This window comes from Pyxicephalus adspersus, chromosome 3, assembly GCF_032062135.1.
Source record: "Pyxicephalus adspersus chromosome 3, UCB_Pads_2.0, whole genome shotgun sequence".
Taxonomy (NCBI): domain Eukaryota; kingdom Metazoa; phylum Chordata; class Amphibia; order Anura; family Pyxicephalidae; genus Pyxicephalus; species Pyxicephalus adspersus.
In genome coordinates this window covers 58,176,920-58,199,192 of record NC_092860.1, presented here as the reverse complement: position 1 = coordinate 58,199,192, position 22,273 = coordinate 58,176,920, and positions in this window count along the sequence as shown.

The following is a 22,273-nucleotide window of genomic DNA, read 5'->3' as shown; positions in this document are numbered from 1 at the left end:
CTAAAGAAAATACAGATGTATTTGTATACATTTAAATGTATTTTGACATACACACACAAGTGAAATCACTAAATGTTACTTAATACATATATTATAACATGTTTGCCTATAATCCTTTACTAAAATATTTGATTTCTCTAAAGTCAAACTAGGATGAAATTTTAATCAGGTCACAAATGTTTGTTCACATATTTTTTTAAACTCATACTTTATTGCATTGCATACTTTATTACATTCATACATATTGTGTGATGACATATTTGAAAGTGCCACTTAGTATATATCCAGCTTGATAGAAATTAGTTTGCAGTGTTGCAACCAAAAGAAAAAGTAACAAGAAGTGCAACAAATGTAACTATAAATGAAGCAAGTTTGTGATTGAGTAGAATGTAACATAAAAAAGTAGCACTTACACAAAAAAACATCAAAATTAAAGATTCAAACTGACCTGTAAAATGGACTGGAGATGCGCACAGAACAGGGCCCAGGTGTGTGCTAATCAATTGCTATCACCTCACTATTGAGGCTAACATCTACTCCTAAATCGCACAGCTGAAAATTAATCGGCTTAATTGGCGTATTTGAGATCGTTGCTCATCTTTGCAGGAAACCGGTAGGGGAGTTCACTAGAACTCGAGCCTGACTCACGTTAATAGAGGTCGCTGACTGGCGAGTACGTGCATTTCATTGATGAATCAGGGTGTTGGTCTCAGAGCCCACTGCCTCATCCTCATGCTGTTACTGCTGCTGCCTGCCCAGTAACCAAATATAGATGCCAGTTACTAATGTCGTCCACACTTCATCTCAGAGCCCACCGCCTTCTACTCATGCTGTTACTGCTGCTGCCTGGCCAGTACCCTTCTCTAGATACCAGTTACTAAAGCCGTCCACACTTTGTCTCAGAGCCCACCACCTCTTCCTCCTGGTGTTACTGCTGCCGCCTGCCCAGTACCCGCTACCCAGCTGTAGATGCCAGTTTACAATACTGTCCATGATGCATTTTACAAAGTTAAAGCTAGCAGATAGGAAAAGGCAGTCCCCTACACAGCAATGTCTCCAGTAGCTACAGCGTCTACACTGTCCATATAGGTAATGGCCTCAACCACTTATGCTGTCCTTGCTCCGTCTCAGGTCCACCGCCTCCTCCTCCCAGTACTAACGCTAGATGACAGTTAACAATGCCATCCACACTTCTCAGGGCCCACCGCCTCCACCTCCTGCTTTAACTGATGATGCCGCCTGCCCAGTACCCAACTCTAGATACCAGTTACTAATGCCATCCAAACTTCGTCTCAGGGCCCACCGCCTCCTTCTTCTGCGGTTACTGATGCTACCGCCTGCCCAGTACCCAGCTCTAGATGCCAATTACTAATGCCGTCCACACTTTGTCTCAGAGCCCACCACCTCTTCCTCCTGCTGCTACTGCTGCCGCCTGAACAGTACCCAGCTGTAGATACCAGTTAACAACTCTGTACATGCCGCATTTTACAAAGTTACAGCTAGCAGATAGGAAAAGGCAGTCCCCTACAAAGCAATGTCTCCAGTAGGTACAGCTTCTACACTGTCCATATAGATGATGGCCTCAACCACTAATGCAGTCCTTGCTCCATCTCAGGGACTACTGCCTCCTCCTCCCAGTACCCAGCTCTAGATGCTAGTTAATAATGCCATCCACACTTCTCATGGCCCACTGCCTCCTCCTCCTACTTTAACTGATGCTGCTGCCTGCCCAGTACCCAACTCTAGATGCCAGTTACCAGTTACTAATGCTGTCCACACTTTGTCCCAGAGCCCACCACCTCTTCCTCCTGCTGTTACTGCTGCCGCCTGCCCAGTACCCAGAACTCAGCTGTAGATGCCAGTTAACAATACTGTCCATGACACATTTTACAAGGTTATAGCTAGCAGATAGGAAAAGGCAGTCCCCTACACAGCAATGGTCCAGTAGCTACAGCTTCCACACTGTTCATATAGGTGATAGCCTCAAACACCAATGTCATCCTTGCTCCATCTCAGGGCCTACCGCCTCCTCCTCCCAGTACCCATCTCTAGATGCCAGTTAACAATGTCAACCACACTTCTCAGGGCCCACCGCCTACTCTTCCTGCTCTTACATCTGCCGCATGACCCCTGCCCAGTACCCAGCTCAAGATGTCAGACTAGACTCAAGCTCAACAGGGTTTTCTTTCTCCGCTGATTCCGCCAAGCCCGTTCCCTTTCATGTGCTTTCACTCGATAGCAGGCCCTGAGACAGAGTCTGGAAGGCATTATTAACTGGCATCTAGAGCTGGGTGTAGTGTATCTTTAATGACACCTCTAAGTGTGTAATGCAAGTGTGTAATCTGAAATTTGTGATTGAATGTAGAAGGCCACGTCCTCTGCTTCATCCATCGATACCACGCTTTATAGGAATGAATTTCTGTGTATGTTACCCTGGAACTGGGAAGTGGGATAGAAGTCCCTCTGTATATGTCGAGGGGATGAGACCGGTATGTTTAACGGAAACTGAGAGGTTCTGGATGACCACATTGAGCCATGAAGTTATTGAGCTCAGCAGACATCTGGAGACTTGAGTCTAGTCTGGCATCTAGTCTGGCATCTAGAGCTGGGTACTGGGCAGTGGGCAGGCGGCAGCAGCAAGAGCAGGAGGAGTAACACAGCCGTCCACACGACGTCTCAGAGCCCACCGCCACTGTAGGGACAGTGGGAATCTCATTCAACCCAATAGCTACACCTTCTACACTGTCAATAAAGGATGATGGCCTCAAGCTGTAATGCCATCCTTGCTCTGTCTCAGGGCCCACTGCCTCCTCCTCCTGCTGTTTCTGCTGCCGCCGACTGCCCAGTACCCAGCTCTAGATGACAGTTAACAATGCTGTCCACGCTACATGTCTGGGAGTGCCACCTCCTCCTCATGGTGTTACTGCTAGCTGCCCACTGCCCAGTACCCAGCTTTAGATGCCAGACTAGACTCAAGCTCAACAGGGTCTTCTTTTTATCTCTGATTCCGCCAAGCCCGTTTCCCTTTCATGTGGTTTCGCTACATAGTAGGTAGGGACAGATTGGAATCCCGTTCATCCATTCATGTCTCCAATAGCTACAGCTTCTACACTGTCTATATAGGTGATGGCCTCAATCTCTAATGCCGTCCTTGCTCCTTCTCAGGGCCCGATGCCTCCTTCTCATGCTGTTACTGATGCCGCCTGCCCAGTACCTAGCTCTGGATGCCAGTTACCAATGCTGTCCACGATCCATCTCAGGGCCCACCGCCTCCTCCACCTGCTGTTGCCACCTGTCAGTACTCCATTCCTAAATATGGAATTACAGGCATCTAGGTGACATTGATAATGCATTACACCAAGCTCCAGATGCCAGTTACCCACCGCCTCCTCCTCCTGCTGCTGCCACCTGTCAGTTGTAACTTATAACAGAGCTGTGTAGCTGGCTGATTTTTTGACAGAAAGTCCCCCCTCAGGGACCTCTGCCGCTTGTAACGGAGCGGTGAAACCTGGTGGCTAATTTTTGGACCAGAGGAAGCCTATCGTGGCTCTCTCCGACTCTACTCGGAGACCTGTATAAAATCCGGCATGTTCCCTTGACCGCCCCATAAAATGGCCTTGCCAGAAACATAAAAAAGCCTTACTTATTTTTTTTTTTTACTTGTACAGTGTTGTGCAGAGCAGAGGGAGTTTTGACATGTCTTTTTAAATGTATTTATAGTCTGTAGAAGCTCTATACAGTCCCAAAAAACAACCCAAATTTTTCCCTCTTTGACTTTAATGGAGTTTGAATTCGACGTTCGTTCACTCGAATATTTATGCAGTATTTGACCGAAAAGCGGTCGAATCGAATAGTGAGCTATTCGACCAACACTAGCTATAACACTTAAATATCTCTATTTTTTAAGAGGAATACAGACATTTTTCTGGCTTTGTGGATATATAACAAGCGCTATCACAAAATAAACATCTATATTTTTTTGAGAGAAATACATAAATTGTTATGGCTTTGTGGATGTATAGCAAGTGCTAACACAGATAAATATCTGTTTTGTTTTTAGAGAAATACAGGTATTTTTCTGGTTTTGTGGATACATTGCAAGTGCTATCGCAGTTAAATTTCTGTATTTATTTTTTTGAGAGAAATACAGACATTTTTCTGGCTTTGTGGATAAATAGCAAGTGCTTTCACAGTTAAATATCTGTATTTTTTTGAGAGTAATACAGAAATTTTTATGGCTTTGTGAATACATAGCAAGTGCTATCGCAGTTAAAAAATCTTTATTTATTTTTTTGAGAGAAATACAGACACATTTCTGGCTTTGTGGATATTTAGCAAGTGGTATCACAGTTAAATATCTGTATTTTTTTGAGAGAAACACAGATATTTTTATAGCTTTGTGGAAATATAGCAAGTGCCATCACAGCTAAATATCTGTAGTTTTTTGAGAGAAATACTGAAATTTTTCTGGCTTTGTGGATATATAGCAAGATCTATCGCAGTTAAATATCTGTATTTTTTTGAGAGAAATACAGAAATTTTTCTGGCTTTGTGGATAATTAGCAAGTTCCATCGCTGTTAAATATCTTTATTTTTTTGAGAGAAATACAGAATTTTTTCTGGCTTTGTGGATGTATAGCAAGTGCTATCACAGTTAAATATCTTTATTTTTTTGAGCTAAATAAAGACATTTTTATGGCTTTGGGAATACATAGCAAGTGCTATCACAGTTAAAAAATCTGTATTTATTTTTTTGAGAGAAATACAGAAATTTGGCTTTGTGGATATATAGCAAGTTCTATCGCATTTAAATATCTGTATTTTTTTGAGAGAAATACAGATTTTTTTCTGGCTTTGTGGATATATAGCAAGTCCTATCACAGTTAAATATCTGTATTTGTTTTGAGAGAAATACAGACATTTCTCTGGCTTTGTGGATATATAGCAAGTGCTATCACAGTTAAATATCTGTTTTTTTTTTTTTTAGAGAAATACAGAATTTTTTCTGGCTTTGTCGATATATAGCAAGTGCTATCACAAAATAAATATCTGTATTTTTTTGAGAGAAATACATAATTTTTATGGCTTTGTGGATATATAGCAAGTGCTATCACAGTTAAATATCAGTATATTTTTGAGAGAAACACAGACTTTTTTTGTCTTTATACATATATAGCTGGTGCTATCACAGTTTAATATCAGTTAAATTTTTTTTTTTATAAAAATACAGAAATTTTTATGGCTTTGTGGATATATAGCAAGTGCTTTGACAGTTAAAAATCATTTATTTTTTTGAGAGAAATACAGAAATTTTTCTGGCTTTGTGGATATATAGCAAGTGTTTTCACGGGTAAATATCTGTAGTTTTTTAGGAGAAATACAGAAATTTTTTGTGGATATATAGCAAGTGTTTTCACGGGTAAATATCTGTAGTTTTTTAGGAGAAATACAGAAATTTTTCTGGCTTTGTGGATATATAGCAAGTGCTATATATCCAGCCACGCCATTCCCGCCAGAAATAGGGCATTTCCAACCCAATGCATATCCCCCTGTTTGGCGAATCACAAGGCCGTTCTCGCTTAAATGTTAGGTAAGCGAGAATGGCCCGATTTGCCGCAAGATCGAACTTAATAATCTCGAATGCTTACCCCTAGTAATAACTCTAACTGTTGTATCAGATGATGGGGGTTTACTTTTTGTGATAAGTAATTGGTGGTCATAACCTAAAGCTTTATGGTAGGCTTTACTTAAGAATAGGATGTACTTAAGAATCCAAACTCTAAATTGGTTAAACTGAAGATTATTGGGGAAAAATTGTCCAGGTTTGTTTGAATCATCTCAAGGCCTTTAGAATGGGGAATACTACAAAAAATGGCCCAATTTCATCAAGCAAAATCAGAAGGTCGCTCGCGCATCCGTATTTGCGATCCAAAATTGGAAGCCGTTGCGCAATTCAGCAACTGAATGAGCTCACGACCAGAGCTGCAATTCCCCGGCAGTTTTACACTGGCGAGCTTGCATTAAAAGTCACTGTTCCCCTAAAAAAGCATTCTTTCTAATGGCACACATATTACCCTTAGCCCTAAAAAAATGTTTGTGCTGTTCAAATGTTTAAAACATTTATATGCGCTAAGAAAAAGCATATTTTAAAATGACTTATTTCTTTTCTGTTAGGCAAGAGTTAACCGAGTTCAACTCCTCTACATAGGCGCCTATATAAAAGCTTACGATGCCTGATCGGAGGAGCCGCCCGTGGGTAAATCTTGCGACTGTCTTGCGACTATATATATATAGTGGACTACTATAGTGGAATATCTGTTTACTGCTGTACATATCTAAAGCATCATATCGATCATATTAGAGCATATATAAGGGTGTGTTTTTACATATCTAAGGATAAATTGTAACAGACTGGGCAAGTGAATTTCTATCATCTTTGCGCTTACATTTGAGCATATATAAGGGCATGTTTTTACATATTTAAGGATCATATCGATCAATGATTATGAGATGTGCTGTTGCCAAAGAAACAAACAGCCAATTTTGACAGATTGCGCAAGTGCTAATTGCATTGGAATTTTTATCATCTGTGTGCTTAAATTTGAGCATATATAAGGGTGTGTTTTAACTTGCTTTTTCCTTTTGTCTTTTTCTTTTCTTGGAGGGGCTGTTGTTTTGTGTGTTATCCTAATTAATCTATGTTGCTGAATTTGATACTTTGCTTACCAATTAGCACAATAGCTTCTTTTTTTATTGGTTTTTACTTTGAATGTTTTAATGTCTATTTTGCAATTTTGAAGTCAATGTTAATGTTATGTTATTGTGTTTGTGGCCATATTGTTTGATTGCAGAATACTGCCTTCATTACCACTTTTCAATGCTTGTCATGCATAAATAATTTCTAGTCCAGTTTTCCACCCTTGATAGGGCAAAATTGCATATTGCTTTGGTAAGTATTTTTTAAATGCAATATTTGTTGGGCCATTTTTGAACTATTTTGGCTTTACATGGAAGTGTGGGTTTACATGTGTTTTGTTTGTACTTTTTAATTTTTTTCTCATTTAGTGTAGAGTTTAGTGATGTGTGTGTGTTTTTTTTTTTTTTTTTCTTTCTTTTTCATGTGTTTTTATATTTTTTTTGTGACCTTTTAGCGAATGTTTCTTTTTGAATAAAGTTGTTTCTAAAATGTTGTTGTTTGTTTTTTCGGGGTTTGTTATGTGATCTCCTTTCCAATCTCCCAGGACACACAGTTTAAAAAGACAATGGTAATTGTTTTTAAGCTGTTCCTTCCTCTGAATTATTTGTAAGGCTAAAAACAGCACAATTGTCTTATTAAAACTCAGGTATTTGATGTGCATAGTTGTGTGCGTTCAGTTCAGGCATTTTGTACCTCATAGTTGTGCGCCCCCGCGGACTCGCTACGTGCGCCTGAACTGTTTTGTCAGTTGAAAAATGCACTGCACTTTTGCACAGTCCTCATTAGGGTAACTTTGTTTTTTTGTGTATATTACATGTTTTGCTTCATATGCACTCATGTATGTATAGACATGAGTGCACATAAAGCTAAACATGTATGTTTGCATTTAGATGTGTGTACATATACATAGAAAAGAGAAAATATAAGAAGAAATAGGCAAAGAAGGCTTTTTGGACCAAATTGCTTCACATTGCAAAGATTGCCTATTTCTTCCTATGATTTTGGATATCATGGGCTTGGCTACAAGCAACATTTATGGAGGATATTGCTTCTGGTTAAAAGAAGGAATCCACCTTTATGTGCTTCCACTACCAAGCTGAGGTGGCTAAGTCAATTATTTATAGTGGGCCAAGATCTAAAATGCCATTCAAATCTGCAAAAACACCCTGAAAGGATGGAAAAGCAAGAAAATGTTTGGCACAAAGTGGATTTGGCCTTGGAACTTTGATATTCTAGTACTATTTGTTTTGTGTAAACACCTAAATAATGCATACACTCTAGTATTTTTGGACCAAAAAAACACACACATCACTAAACTTTACACAAAATGACAAAAAAATTAAAAAGAACAAACAAAACACATGTAAACCCACACTTCCATGTAAAGCAAAAATAGTTCAAAAATGGCCCAACAAATATTGCATTCAAAAAATACTTACCAAAGCAATATGCAATTTTGCCCTATCAAGGGTGGAAAACTGGACTAGAAAAAATTTATGCAGGACAAACATTTAAAAAAGTGGTAATGAAGGCAGAATTTTGCGATCAAACAATATGGCCTCAAACACAATACCATAGCATTAAAATTGACTTCAAAATTGCAAAATTTTAAACATTAAAAAATTCAAAGTAAAAAAAAAGAAAGAAAGAAGCTATTATGCTCAATGGTAAGCAGAGTATCAAATGCAGCAACATAGATTTATTAGGAAAACACACAAAACAACAGCCCCTCCAAGAAAAGAAAAGGACAAAAGGAAAAAGCAAGTTAAACCACTCCCTTATATATGCTCAAATTTAAGCGCACAGATGATAGAAATTCCATTGCAATTAGCACTTGCCCAGTCTGTCAAAATTGGCTGTTTGTTATATATATATAAATGGTATATATATATATATATATATATATATAAAAAGAAGCTATTGTGCTAAATAGTAAGCAAAGTATCAAATGCAGCAACATAGATTAATTAGGAAAACACACAAAACAACAACCCCTCCAAGAAAAGAAAAGGACAAAAGAAAAAGCAAGTTAAACCACACCCTTATATATGCTCAAATTTAAGCGCACAGGTGATAGAAATTCACTTATATTTTGATATATATATATATATATATATATATATATGTATATACACACAAACATATACATATATATCTATAAGAAGTAATCAAGAACGTGAGTGTGCTTGTGACTTTAGTGGGAAAATCTAGTCCAATGGCAAAGCCGAGGCTTCGCGTGCGGAATGTCGCAAGATTTACCCACAGGCGGCTCCTCCAATCAGGCATCGTAAGCCTTTAGATAGGCGCTTATGTAGAAGAGCTGAACTCAGTTAACTCTTGCCCAACAGGAAAGAAATAAGTCATTTTAAAATATGCTTTTTTCTTAGTGCATATAGATGGTTTAAACATTTGAACAGCACAAATATTTTTTTTTAGGGCTAAGGGTATTATGTGTGCCATTAGAAAGAATGCTTTTTTAGGGGAACAGTGACTTTTAATGCAAGCTTGCCAGTGTAAAACTGCCGGGGATGCACGGCTCCAGCAGTGAGCTCATTTAGTGGGTGAATTGTGCGATGGCTTCCGATTTTGGAACGCTATTACGAATGCGCGACCGAGCTTCCGATTTTGCTCAGTGAATCAGGGCCTCTAAGTCAGGATTGTGTTACATGGCAAGTCAGTTATCACCTAAATAAACATCCACACATCATATGAATGATATAAAAAATGAAAGCATCCAATGAAAAGGTTTTTCTTTGTAGCAGCACCTTATTTTATTCATGCTTACTGTTCTTGTATTACTTTTATTATAAAACCCCCCTCCAGATGAATTAGAATAGAGGTCAAGTGCTCATCATGTGACAGGTTTTACATCTCTGGGAAAGATAATTGAATTTAACAGCTCTCTGTGTGAGTATACTACCAGGCTTCCGGCTGGCACCTTCTAGAGTATAACCCTCTGCTTTGTTTTTCCACTGTAAGAGTAAAATCTTAAATCAGGATATAACAGTAATCTATACACACACACAAAATAGTGGAAGAAAAACATTTTTTTAATATTTCCCATAAAAAGAAAGAAAAATAAATAGAGAAAAAATTCTGGTGCTTAGTTTTCCCTGCAGCATTTAATCACAACTTCAAAGTTTAATTGCTCTTTTCATCCATCCCAGCAGAAAATAACAGTAATGGAAAGAGACAGGTCCAAAGATTAATTGTTTTTTTTTCTTGGCATGTCCTTGCAAGGAGATAACCCTGTCTTATGGAAGTCATTACAAAGAGAGATACAAAGTTGGCTCCTATCTAACCTTCCCTTGGCCTGGACCTAATTCATCCCACAGCAGCCAGCAAATTTTAATATTGTTAGCTGTTTCAAGGAAGTATTCCAACACCTTCCTGTCGGATCATGTCTGGCCTGCTCTTTTCAACTTTTTTCAATCAAAACATTTGTTGCCAGAGAGCAAGGAAGTCGTGGCAATGAGTTAATAGCATCCCAACATGCTGTAAAGAGCTACATATTGAAAACTGGTCATTTATAATGACATCATAAATAAAATATAAAAACGTAAGAGGCAATCATAAAGATGGCCACAGTCCATATTGACAAGACTAATACATTACTATATTGTGATGTTTGTGTTTGGGAGTATTTTGTTCAGTTACCATCTGTTTATGTCCTATTTTGCTGAATTGTGGATTCAGTTTTCCCTTTCTATGTTGTTGAAAAAAAAAATGATGATCTAAATGTACACGTGAATTTTGGCTAAATCAAAGAGACATTGCATTTGTTTCTAAGATTATTGCCCAATTTGTTGAAGAATAATGCATTCTCCTAACATATTCTTTACCTCCCTTACTACACTGACCCAACCTAACCCACCCTCCTTTGTTTCCTCCAACTGAAACAACACAATCAGCAAAATAGCAATCGAAGGCCTACAAACTTCCCTGATGGACAATCTAGTAGTAATGCTAATAATAGTTATTAGTGTGCTTGCTGACCCCCTATCCATTAAAAAATGGGGGTCCAGAATTCTTTGGCCTTTTGCATAAAAAAGTAGAAAAACATGTAAGGCATGTGAAAATCTTTTGCACTAGCAAGGCTCTACTTTACTATAGTAAACAATGAATACTTTCCTTTTTTAAAATTGGTGGGTAAATTTGATTCACCATGTTTCATTTATAAACCAACTGGGGCACAGAGTGAAACAAAAAAAACACTTACTGTTCTACTAGTAAACTTTAGGATTATTTAAAGCTCCATATGGGTGGGACATTTTTATTTATGGTGTGGGACCTCCTAAATATTCTGGTACAAAGAGTTTTATTGAAAAGATGCATAGGTACAAAAAACAGCAAGTAATGTACAATAATAATAAAAAAAATGTAAATTATAGCATTTAAACAAAAAACAAAAACACACAAAAAGAAAAGACAATTGACTGTTACTGCACAGCAATAGTCTCAAACAGGTACCAAATAGTAATACAAATATATATATAGTAAAAAGAGGGAATAGGAAAAATATACACATATGGTTATTTAAAGAAAGGATGAGGGAGATAGGAAAAAAAAAAAACAGAAAACACAAAGTCAGTCAAAAACTTATCATGTGTATCAAAAACAATAGCTGTGAATTTTCATTAACCATAGTACCATGCATTCGGTTTTTAACTTCCATAAAATTTAGAGCAGAGGTCTTTCAAGCACATGCAATAGTCTGTTTGGTAGCTATAAAAATAGGAGAAATAAGAGTAACAGATTTTTTATCAACATTAGGGAGAGGAACATGGAACAATGCATAACAGGGATCCTTGGGCAAATTAATGCCTAATACTGTGTACATTATATGGTATACTCCTAACCATAGTCTCCATACTTTAGGCAGAGCCACCAGATACCCTTCACGTTACATCCTCTAAAACAATTCGGTGACAAAGAAGGGTATGGACACGCTATTCTAGCAGGAGTGAGATATCATCTCATTAGGACCTTATAAGAGTTTTCTAGGGCAAGCACGTTTTTTGAACTTTTGGGTATACCCTGCCATAAATTTAAAGTATCACCTTCTGAAATGATAGAAAGTTCCTTTTCCCATGTAGACAAATAGATTAAAGGTTTATTAAACCACGTATTAGCTACGGCTTCATACAGATACGAAATGTCTCCTACTGTGACAGGTTTGTCTCTACATTTACGTTCAAACCCACTAATAGGTAATGAAAATTGAGGGCTATCCAACAGACTATGCAGAAAATGCCGAATTTTCAGAAAACAAAAAAGTTCTTGATTAGGAACATCATAATTCTCTTTCAGATAAGCAAAAGTTTACACCCTTGAGTTAGAGATCATGGACCCTAATTTAGTAAAATTGTGTTGGATCCACCATGTAAAATCGGACTTAGTAATAGCCAAAAGAAACAGGGGGTTATCAAAAAGATCCATTAAAGGACGAGAACCACTAATAGGCTTCGCCCTTTTTTTTACAGTGTCCCAATAATGTAACAGATGTAACATAAAGGGGCTTATCAGTTTAGGTCTAATTGAAGAATGTCTCCAAAATAGACTAGCCACAGAAGTAGGGGAAATAAGAGTTGCCTCAATTGAAGCCCATCTTTAAGCTAATCTTTATTATGTAAAGAAATGAATGGAGCTACTTGGGATGCTTTATAAATAGGATATAAATGTGGTACACCAAGACCCCCCCCACCCCCCCCCCCCCCCCTGTTGGTTTAGGGCGAAAGAATATTTGCTTTCTAATGGAAGGAAACCCAGATCTCCATATAAACGTTATTACCTTTTTTTGAAGTGTTTGGCATATCCCATAAGGGAGGGTATTGGAAGTGCATAATATATACAATTTTAGGCAAAAATTTTATCTTGATAGCATGCATATGTCCAAATGATGAGAGAAAAGGTATATGCCAAGCATTCAAGAGACCACAAAGAGACCTAATTAAGGGAACATCATTTGCTCTATACAGCGCTCCATATTCTACCACAATACGGATACCTAGATAGGGCAATTCCTTAACCCAAGCATATGGAAAATTAGCTTGAATCACAGATAGGGACACATTTAATGCTAACGATTTTGAAAGATTGACTTTAAGACCTGACAATATTTCAAATTAAACTAAATCTCTAAAATTTGGAAGATTTTAGAATTTTAATCTAGAATTCTAAGATTTGGACATGTACTCCCAATATTTCACTGAAGCTGTAGGATTAAAATATATCGCGTTTATCCACACTATAAATTCGGCACCCAGATTCCACTTTTGCAAAGCTGAAGTTAAGTACTTCCAGGATGTCAAGTCAAAAGCCTTGTTCATTTCAAGGGATAGGAGCATAAGTTTTTGACTAGACCTTCTGGCTAAATAATTAGTATTAGCTAAATAAGTAATAAGGTACGGCGAATGTTGTCAGAGGCCTGACGGCCAGGTATAAAACCTACTTGATCCTTATGGATAAGATATGTATTAAGTAGAGATATAGGCCTATAATTCAAATAATCAAGGTGGTCTTTGCCCAACTTAGGGATTGTCACCACTTGAGCTTGTAACATGAATTGGGAAGGCCGGAAGATTTGAAATAATTAAAAAGGGTGGACAAATGTGAAGCTAAATAATTTGCCATGCGCTGTAAACCCATCCGGGCCACCGTTATTGCCCACCTTAAGGGATTTAATTGCAGCTAATACTTCCAAAACAGTTATATCTGCACCTACGCAGTTGTCCTAGTTATCGGTTAGGAGTTTGAGAAAAAGATTGAGTTTCTGTAGGCGAACTCGCAGGGGTTTCACTATACAACTTGGCTAATTGGTGTCAAAATTCCTCTAGTATATTAATAAGATTAGAAGTATTATTATAGCTTCTAGGTCCCAAAAAAATTGCGGGTCTATGTTCATATTCCATAGCTTATTGGCTAACATCATACCAATTTTTTTACTGTTTTCATAAAATTTCTGCTGTGTCCAAAGAATATTACGTTCAGCAACATCCGCGAGATACAAATTTAGGTCTGTTTTTGCTTGAAGGTACAATCTCCTCCATATCCAGTAATTGCCTCCATTTCTGCTTCCAGCTTAACCGTTTGTTGGGTACGTTCACATTTACATTAGTGAAGCGTGTCAAATAAGTACACCCTTAATCACAGTATTATAGGCATCCCAAAGAACCATAAGAGAAGAAACACTGCCTAAATTTATACTAAAATAATTAGTAGTCTACGATATAATGTCAGCCCTCAACGGAGAATAGGATAACAAAGAGTCATTAAAACACCAATTATTAGAAGGAGCTATTGGAAAAAAATAGGTTACACACTAAAAGAACTGGGTCATGATTAGTGTTGGTCGAATAGCTCACTATTCGATTCGACCACTATTCGGTTTAATAATGTATAATTATTCGGGTGAACGAACATCGAATTCGAACTCCATTAAAGTCAATAGGGGAAAAATTCAGGTTGTTTTTCAGGACTGTGTAGAGCTTGTAACAAACAATTAAGACATGTCAAGACTCCCCCAGCTCTGCACAACACTGTACAAGTAAAAAAAAGACAAGGAAGTCTTTTTTCAGTTGCTGGCAAGGTCTTTTTATGGGGTGGTCAAGGGAACATGCTGGATTTTATACGGGTCTCTGAGTAGAGGCAGACAGGGCCACTAGGCGGTTCCTCCGGTCCAAAAATTAGCCACCAGGTTTCACCACTCTGTTACAAGCCATACACAGGCTTCAGAGTACAGGCAGAGGTCCCTGAGGGGGGTCTTTCAGTCCAAAAACTAGCCAGCTACACAGCTCTGTTATAAGTTACAAGTGACAGGTGGCAGCAGCAGGAGGAGGAGGTGGTGGGCTCTGAGACGGAGCGGGGACCGGATTGGTAACTGGCATCTAGAGCTGGGTGTAGTGCATTATCAATGCTACCTAGATGGCTGTAATGCCATATATAGGAATGGAGTACTGACAGGTGGCAACAGCAGGAGGAGGAGGCAGTGGCCCTGAGATGGATCGTGGACAGCATTGGTAACTGGCATCCAGAGCGGGGTACTGGGCAGGCGGCATCAGTAACAGCATGAGGAGGAGGCGTCGGGCTCTGAGAAGGAGCAAGGATGGCATTAGAGGTTAAGGCCATCAACTATTTGGACAGTGTCGAAGCTGTTAGCTATTGGAGACATGAATAGATGAACGAGATTCCAATCTGTCCCTACCCACTATGTAGCTAAAGCACATGAAACCGAACGGGCATGGCGGTATCAGCTGGGAAAAAAGACCCTGTTGAGTTTGAGTCTAGTCTGGCATCTAGAGCTGGGTACTGGGCAGTGGGCAGGCGGCAGCAGTAACAGCATGAGGAGGAGGCGGCAGGCCCTGAGAGGGAGTGTGGACAGCATTGTTAACTGCCATCTAAAGCTGGGTAGTGGGCAGGCGGTGGCAGCAGCAACAGCTTGAGGCCATCATCCTTAATTGACAGTGTAGAATGTGTAGCTATTGGGATTATCGAGATTCCCACTGTCCCTGAGACGTAGTGTGGATGGCTGTGTTACTCCTCCTGCCCTTACTGCTGTCGCCTGCCCACTGCCCAGCTTTAGATGGCAGTTAACAATGCTGTCCACACTCCCTCTCAGGGAGTAGCTGTAGCTATTGGAGACATGAATGAATGAATGAGATTCCAATCTGTCCCTACCTACTATGTAGCGAAACCACATGATAGGGGAATGGGCTTGGCGGAATCAGCAGGGAAAGAACACCCTGTTGAGCTTGAGTCTAGTCTGGCATCTAGAGCTGGGTACTAGGAGGAGGAGGCGGTGGGCCCGGACACAGAGCAAGGACGGCATTAGTGGTTGAGGCCATCACCTATATGGACAGTGTACAAGCTGTAGCTAGTGGAGACATTGGTTTGTAGGGGACTGCCGTTTCCTATCTGCTAGCTGTAACTTTCTAAAATGCGGCATGGACAGCCTTGTTAACTGGCATCTACAGCTGAGTACTGGGTAATGGGCAGGCAGCAGCACCAGTGAAAGCAGGAGGAGGAGGCGGTGGGCCCTTAGAAGTGTGGATGGCATTGCTAACTGGCATATAGAGCTGGGTACTGGGAGGAGGAGGTGGTGGGCCCTGAGATGGAGCAAGGACGTCATTAGTGGCTGAGGCCATCAACTATAGTGTGATATAGTGTGGTGGGCTCTGAGACGGACCGTGGACGGCATTAGTATCTGCCAACTAAAATCAGGTACTGGGCAGGCGGCAGCATCATTTACAGCAGGAGGAGGAGGCGGTGGGCTCTGAGACGTTGTGTGGATGGCATTAGTATCTGGCATCTGAAGTCGGGTACTAAGCAGGTGGCAGCATCAGTTACAGCAAGGAGGAGGAGGCAGTGGGCTTTGAGACAGATTGTTGATGGCATTAGTATCTGGCATCTATAGTCGGGTACTGGGCAGGTGGCAGCATCAGTTACAGCAAGAGGAGGAGGCGGTAGGCTCTGAGATGGAGTGTGGATGGCATTAGTATCTGGGATCTACAGTCGGGTACTGGGCAGGCGGCAGCATCAGTTAAAGCAAGAGGAGGAGGCGGTGGGCTCTGAGACGGAGTGTGGACGGCATTAGTATCTGGTATCTAGCAGGAGCAGCAGGAGGAGGAGGCGGTGGGCCCTGAGAAGTGTGGATGGCATTGTTAACTGGCATCTAGAGCTGGGTACTGGGAGGAGGAGGTGGTGGGCCCTGAGATGGAGCAAGGACGCCATTAGTGGTTGAGGCCATCACCGATATGGACAGTGTACATGCTGTAGCTAGTGGAGACATTGCTTTGTAGGGGACTACCTTTTCCTTTCTACTAGCTGTAACTTTCTAAAATGCGGCATGAACAGCCTTGTTAACTGGCATCTACAGCTGGGTACTGGGTACTGGGCAGGCGGCAGCAGTAACAGCAGGAGGAAGAGGTGGTGGGCTCTGCAACAAAGTGTGGATGGCATTAGTAACTGGCATCTAGAGTAGGGTACTGGGCAGGCAGCAGCATCAGTAACAGCAGAAGAAGGAGACTGTGGTCCCTGAGATGAAGTTTGGATGGCATTAGTAACTGGCATCTAGAGTTGGGTACTGGGCAGGTGGCAGCATCAGTGAAAGCAGGAGGAGGAGGCAGTGGGCCCTGAGAAGTGTGGATGGCATTGTTAACTGGCATCTAGAGCAGAGTACTGGGAGGAGAAGGGGGAGGGCCCTGAGACGGAGCAAGGACGGCTTTAGTGGATGAAGCCATCACCTATATGGACAATGAAGAAGCTGTAGCTAGTGGAGACTTTGCTTTGAAGGGGACTGCCTTTTCCTATCAGCTAGCTGTAACTTTCTAAAATGCAGCATGGACAGCCTTTTTAAATAGCATCTACAGCTGGGTACTGGATACTGGGCAGGAGGCAGCAGTAACAGCAGGAGGAAGGGGTGGTGGGCTCTGAAACAAAGTGTGGACAGCATTAGTATCTGGCATCTAGAGTTTTGTACTGGCCAGGTGCCAGCATAATTTACAGCAGGAGGAGGAGGTGGTGGGCTCTGAGACGGAGCGTGGACAGCATTAGTATCTGGCAACTAAAATCAGGTACTGGGCAGGCGGCAGCATCATTTACAGCAAGAGGAGGAGGTGGTAGGCTCTGAGATGGACTGTGGATGGCATTAGTATCTGGCATCTACAGTCGGGAACTGGGCAGGCGGCAGCATCAGATAGAGCAAGAGGAGGAGGCGGTGGGCTCTGTGACAGAGTGTGGACGGCATTAGTGTCTGGCATCTACAGTCCGGTACTAGGCAGGTGGCAGCATCAGTTACAGCAAGAGGAGGAGGCGGTGTGCTCTGAGACGGAGTGTGGATGGCATTAGTATCTGGCATCTATAGTCGGGTACTGGGCAGGTGGCAGCATCAGTTACAGCAAGAGGAGGAGGCGGTAGGCTCTGAGATGGAGTGTGGATGGCATTAGTATCTGGGATATACAGTCGGGTACTGGGCAGGCGGCAGCATCAGTTAGAGCAAGAGAAGGAGGCGGTGGGCTCTGAGACGGAGTGTGGACGGCATTAGTATCTGGTATCTATAGTCGGGTACTGGGAAGGTGGCACCATCAGCTACAGCAAGAGGAGGAGGCGGTAGGCTCTGAGATGGAGTGTGGATGCAATTAGTATCTGGGATCTACAGTCGGGTACTGGGCAGGCAGCAGCATCTGTTAGAGCAAGAGGAGGAGGCGGTGGGCTCTGAGACGGAGTGTGGGTAGCATTAGTATCTGGCATCTATAGCCGGGTACTGGGCAGGCAGCAGCATCAGTTAGAGCAAGAGGAGGAGGCGCTGGGCTCTGTGACGGAGTGTAGATGGCGGTGGGCTCTTAGACAGAGTGTGGTTGGCATTTGTATCTGGCATATAAAGTCAGGTACTGGGCAAACGGCAGCATCATATACAGCAGGAGGAGGAGGAGGCGGTGAGCTCTAAGATGGAGCGTGGATGGCATTAGTATCTGGCTTCTAAAGTCAGGTACTGGGCAGGCGGCAGCATCATTTACAGCCGGAGTGTGGATGGCATTAGTATCTGGCATCTATAGTGGGGTCCTGGGCAGGTGGCAGCATCAGTTACAGCAAGAGGAGGAGGCGGTGGGCTCTGAGACGAATTGTGGATGGCATTAGTATCTGGCATCCGCAGTTCGGTACTAGGCAGGTGGCAGCATCAGTTACAGCAGGAGGAGAAGGCGGTGTGCTCTGAGACGAAGTGTGGATGGCATTAGTATCTGGCATCTACAGTCGGGTACGGGGCAGGTGGCAGAATCAGTTACATTAAGAGGAGGAGGTGGTGGGCTCTAAGACGGAGTGTGGATGGCATTAGTATGTGGCATCTACAGTCGGGTACTGGGCAGGTGGCAGCATCAATTACAGCAAGAGGGGGCGGCGGTGTGCTCTGAGACGGAGTGTGGATGGCATTAGTATCTGTCATCGATAATCGGGTACTGGGCAGGTGGCAGTATCAGTTACAGCAAGAGGAGGAGGCGTGGGCTCTGAGACGGAGTGTGCATGGCATTAGTATCAGGCATCTATAGCCGGTACTGGGCAGGCGGCAGCATCATTTAAAGCAGGAGGAGGAGGCGGTGGGCTCTTAGACGGAAGGTGGATGGCATTAGTATCTGGCATCTACAGTCAGGTACTGGGCAGACGGCAGCATCATTTACAGCATGAGGAGGAGGCGGTGGGCTCTGAGATGGAGCGTGGATGGCATTAGTATCTGGCTTCTAAAGTCAGGTACTGGGCAGGCCGCAGCATCATTTACAGCACGAGGAGGAGGCGGTGGGCTCTGAGATGGAGTGTGGATGGCATTAGTATCTGGCATGTATACTGGGGTACTGGGCAGGCCGCAGCATCAGTTACAGCAAGAGGAGGAGGCGGTGGGCTCTGAGACGAAGTGTGGATAGCATTAGTGTCTGGCATCCACAGTCCGGTACTAGGCAGGTGGCAGCATCAATTACAGCAAGAGGAGGAGGCGGTGTGGTCTGAGACGGAGTGTGGATGGCATTAGTATCTGGCATCTATAGTCGGGTACTGGGCAGGTGGCAGTATCAGTTACAGCAAGAGGAGGAGGCGTGGGCTCTGAGAGGGAGTGTGCATGGCATTAGTATCTGGCATCTTTAGCCGGTACTGGGCAAGCGGCAGCATCATTTAAAGCAGGAGGAGGAGGCGGTGGGCTCTTAGACGGAAGGTGGATGGCATTAGTATCTGGCATATGAAGTCAGGTACTGGGCAGGCGGCAGCATCATTTACAGCAAGAGGAGGAGGCGGTGGGCGCTTAGATGGAGCGTGGATGGCATTAGTATCTGGCTTCTAAAGTCAGGTACTGGGCAGGCGGCAGCATCATTTACAGCAGGAGAAGGGGGCGGTGGGCTCTGAGACGGAGTGTGGATGGCATTAGTATCTGGCATCTACAGTTGGGTACTGGGCAGGTGGCAGCATCATTTACAGCAGGAGGAGGAGGCGGTAGGCTCTGAGACGGAGTGTGGATGGCATTAGTATCTGGCATCTACAGTCGGGTACGGGGCAGGTAGCAGAATCAGTTACAGCAAGAGGAGGAGGCAGTGGGCTCTGAGACGAAGTGTGGATGGCATTAGTATCTGGCATCTATAGTTGGGTACTGGGCAGGTGGCAGCATCAGTTACAGCAAGAGGAGGAGGCGGTGGGCTCTGAGACGGAGCATGGACAGCATTCGTATTTGGCATCTAAAGTCAGGTACTGGGCAGGCGGCAGCATCATTGGTCTTGATTTTCAGTCTGAATACAGAACGTGAAAGTGGGGCCTCTTAATCCTTCCTATTTTTGGGTTAGGAACAGGAGGTGTCAGAAAATTTACCATAGGGATAACTGGCCAAAGAGTGGCACAAGGACATAGTGTGGAGGTGGCGGCAGCATCAGGAGGCCACAGAGTGGCACAAGGACAAAGTGTGGAGGTGGCGGCAGCATCAGGAGGCCACAGAGTGGCACAATGACAGAGTCTGGAGGTGCCGGCAGCATCAGTAGGCCACAGAGTAACACAAGGACATAGTGTGGAGGTGGCGGCAGCATCAGGAGGCCACAGAGTGGCACAATGACATAGTGTGGAGGTGGCGGCAGCATCAGGAGGCCACAGAGTGGCACAATGACATAGTGTGGAGGTGGCGGCAGCATCAGTAGGCCACAGAGTGGCCTCTAGCTGCTGGTTAGTAGTTTCTTCACTATGCAGGTGTAGAAAGCTGTTCATCAGCGACTCTAGACTCAGGCTGCTGCTGATGGAGCTGGTACTGCTCCTGCCACCCCTCCCCAGCAGCCATGGAAGTGGAACGTGAGTGCAGAGGCCCCCCCCCGGTCAGACCTGCGAAAGGATGGACGATGGCGCAGATAGGCAGCGGCCAACTGACTACATAAGATGTCTCTGTAGTAAATCAGTTTGTCCTCCCTCTCAGCGGGTGTAAAAAAGGCCCCCATTTTGGACAAGGTGGAAAGCCAGAAGTCATCCCTCTGCCGAATGGTGACAATTCGGCTGTCACTGCGCAAGCAAGTGAGCATGCAGCGGGCCATTTCTGCAAGTGACTCGGAGGGACTCCCTGCTTCCATCTCCACTGCATACTGCCACGGTGTGTCTGGGTCCTCTGCCTCGTCTTCCTCATCTCCCTCTTGCTCCTCTGGCTGCTCCTTCTCCTCCTCTTCTGTCACCTGAGTAGAAAAACCACCCATTTCGCTATACTTTGCCTTTGATCCAATGTCCTCCTCCTCCTCCAGTTGGCCTCCATGTGGCCCTGAGATCTAGGCGCCACGTCTCCAGTCCCCTGACCAGCCAGAATTACCAACATCTGTTCCAGGACATTAAGTAGTGAAATGACGTTGTTCATCCCGTAGTCCTGGTGACTGACAAATAACGTGGCCTCCTCAAAGGGCCTGAGCAATCGGCAGGTGTCACGCATGAGCTGCCACTGGCTGGCATCAAAGTTACACACGGGAGTACTCCTACCTGCTTGGATCATCAAGAATTTGTTGATGGCCTTTCTCCAACATATGGAGGGTGGAATTCGAACGAGTGGAAACGTCCCATATCAGCCTATGTTGGGGGATGCCGTCCTGCCGCTGCACCTCAAGGAGGGTGTGCTTTGCGGTGTATGAGTGGCTGAAGTGCATGCAAAGTTTCCTGGCCATTTTTATGATGTCTTGCAGATGGGTGGAAGACTTCAGGAACCGCTTGACAACCAGATTGAACCATTGATGTGCCATGAAGGGTGCATGGCTCAGACTTCCTTGACGCAGTGCAGACACAATGTTCTTCCCGTTGTCAGTCACCATGGTTCCCATTTTGAGTTGTCGTGGAGAAAGCCATGATTCGATCTCTTGATGAATCACATGGAGCAGTTCCTCCCCTGTGTGACTCCGTTCCCCCAGGCAAACCAGGTGCAGAACAGCACGACACCGCTGTGCCCTGCACATGTGGTATGCTGGAGGGGCACTGTGAATTGTCCCTGCAGTGGAGGCACAGTGGAGGATGAGGGGGCAGAGGCGGACGTTGTCGCAGGACCAGCGGCGTGAGAACATGGAGGTGGAAGCGGTGTCACCTGGCCAAGTTGCTGGTGTGGCTGTGCAGGAATCACATTCACCCAGTGGGCCGTAAAGGACATGTATTGTCCCTGACCGTAGTTACAGCTCCACACATCGGCGCTGCTGTGCACTTTGGCAGACACCGACAGGCTCAAGGACTGGCCCACCTTCTGTTCTACATAATTGTGCAGGGCTGGTACTGCCTTTTTTGCTTGGGACTCTCCACCTCTGCTCGGCACAAGCCATCAGTTCTCTGAAAGCTGCAGAGTTCACCACTTGGAAAGGGAAGGACTGCAGCACCAGCAACTTGGACAGAAGCACATTCAGCTTCTGCGCCGTTGGATGAGTGCACGCATACTGTTGTCTCTTGGCAATCGCTTTGGTGATCAATAGCTGAGAGAATGACTGACGAGGAGTAGGAGGAGCAGGAGCATCTGACCAGCAGAAGACGGAAATGACATACAACTCCCTTCGGCTGAGGTGGTGGAGCCTTGACAGCCTGAAAGCCGGTGCGTGCCACTGGGTGATG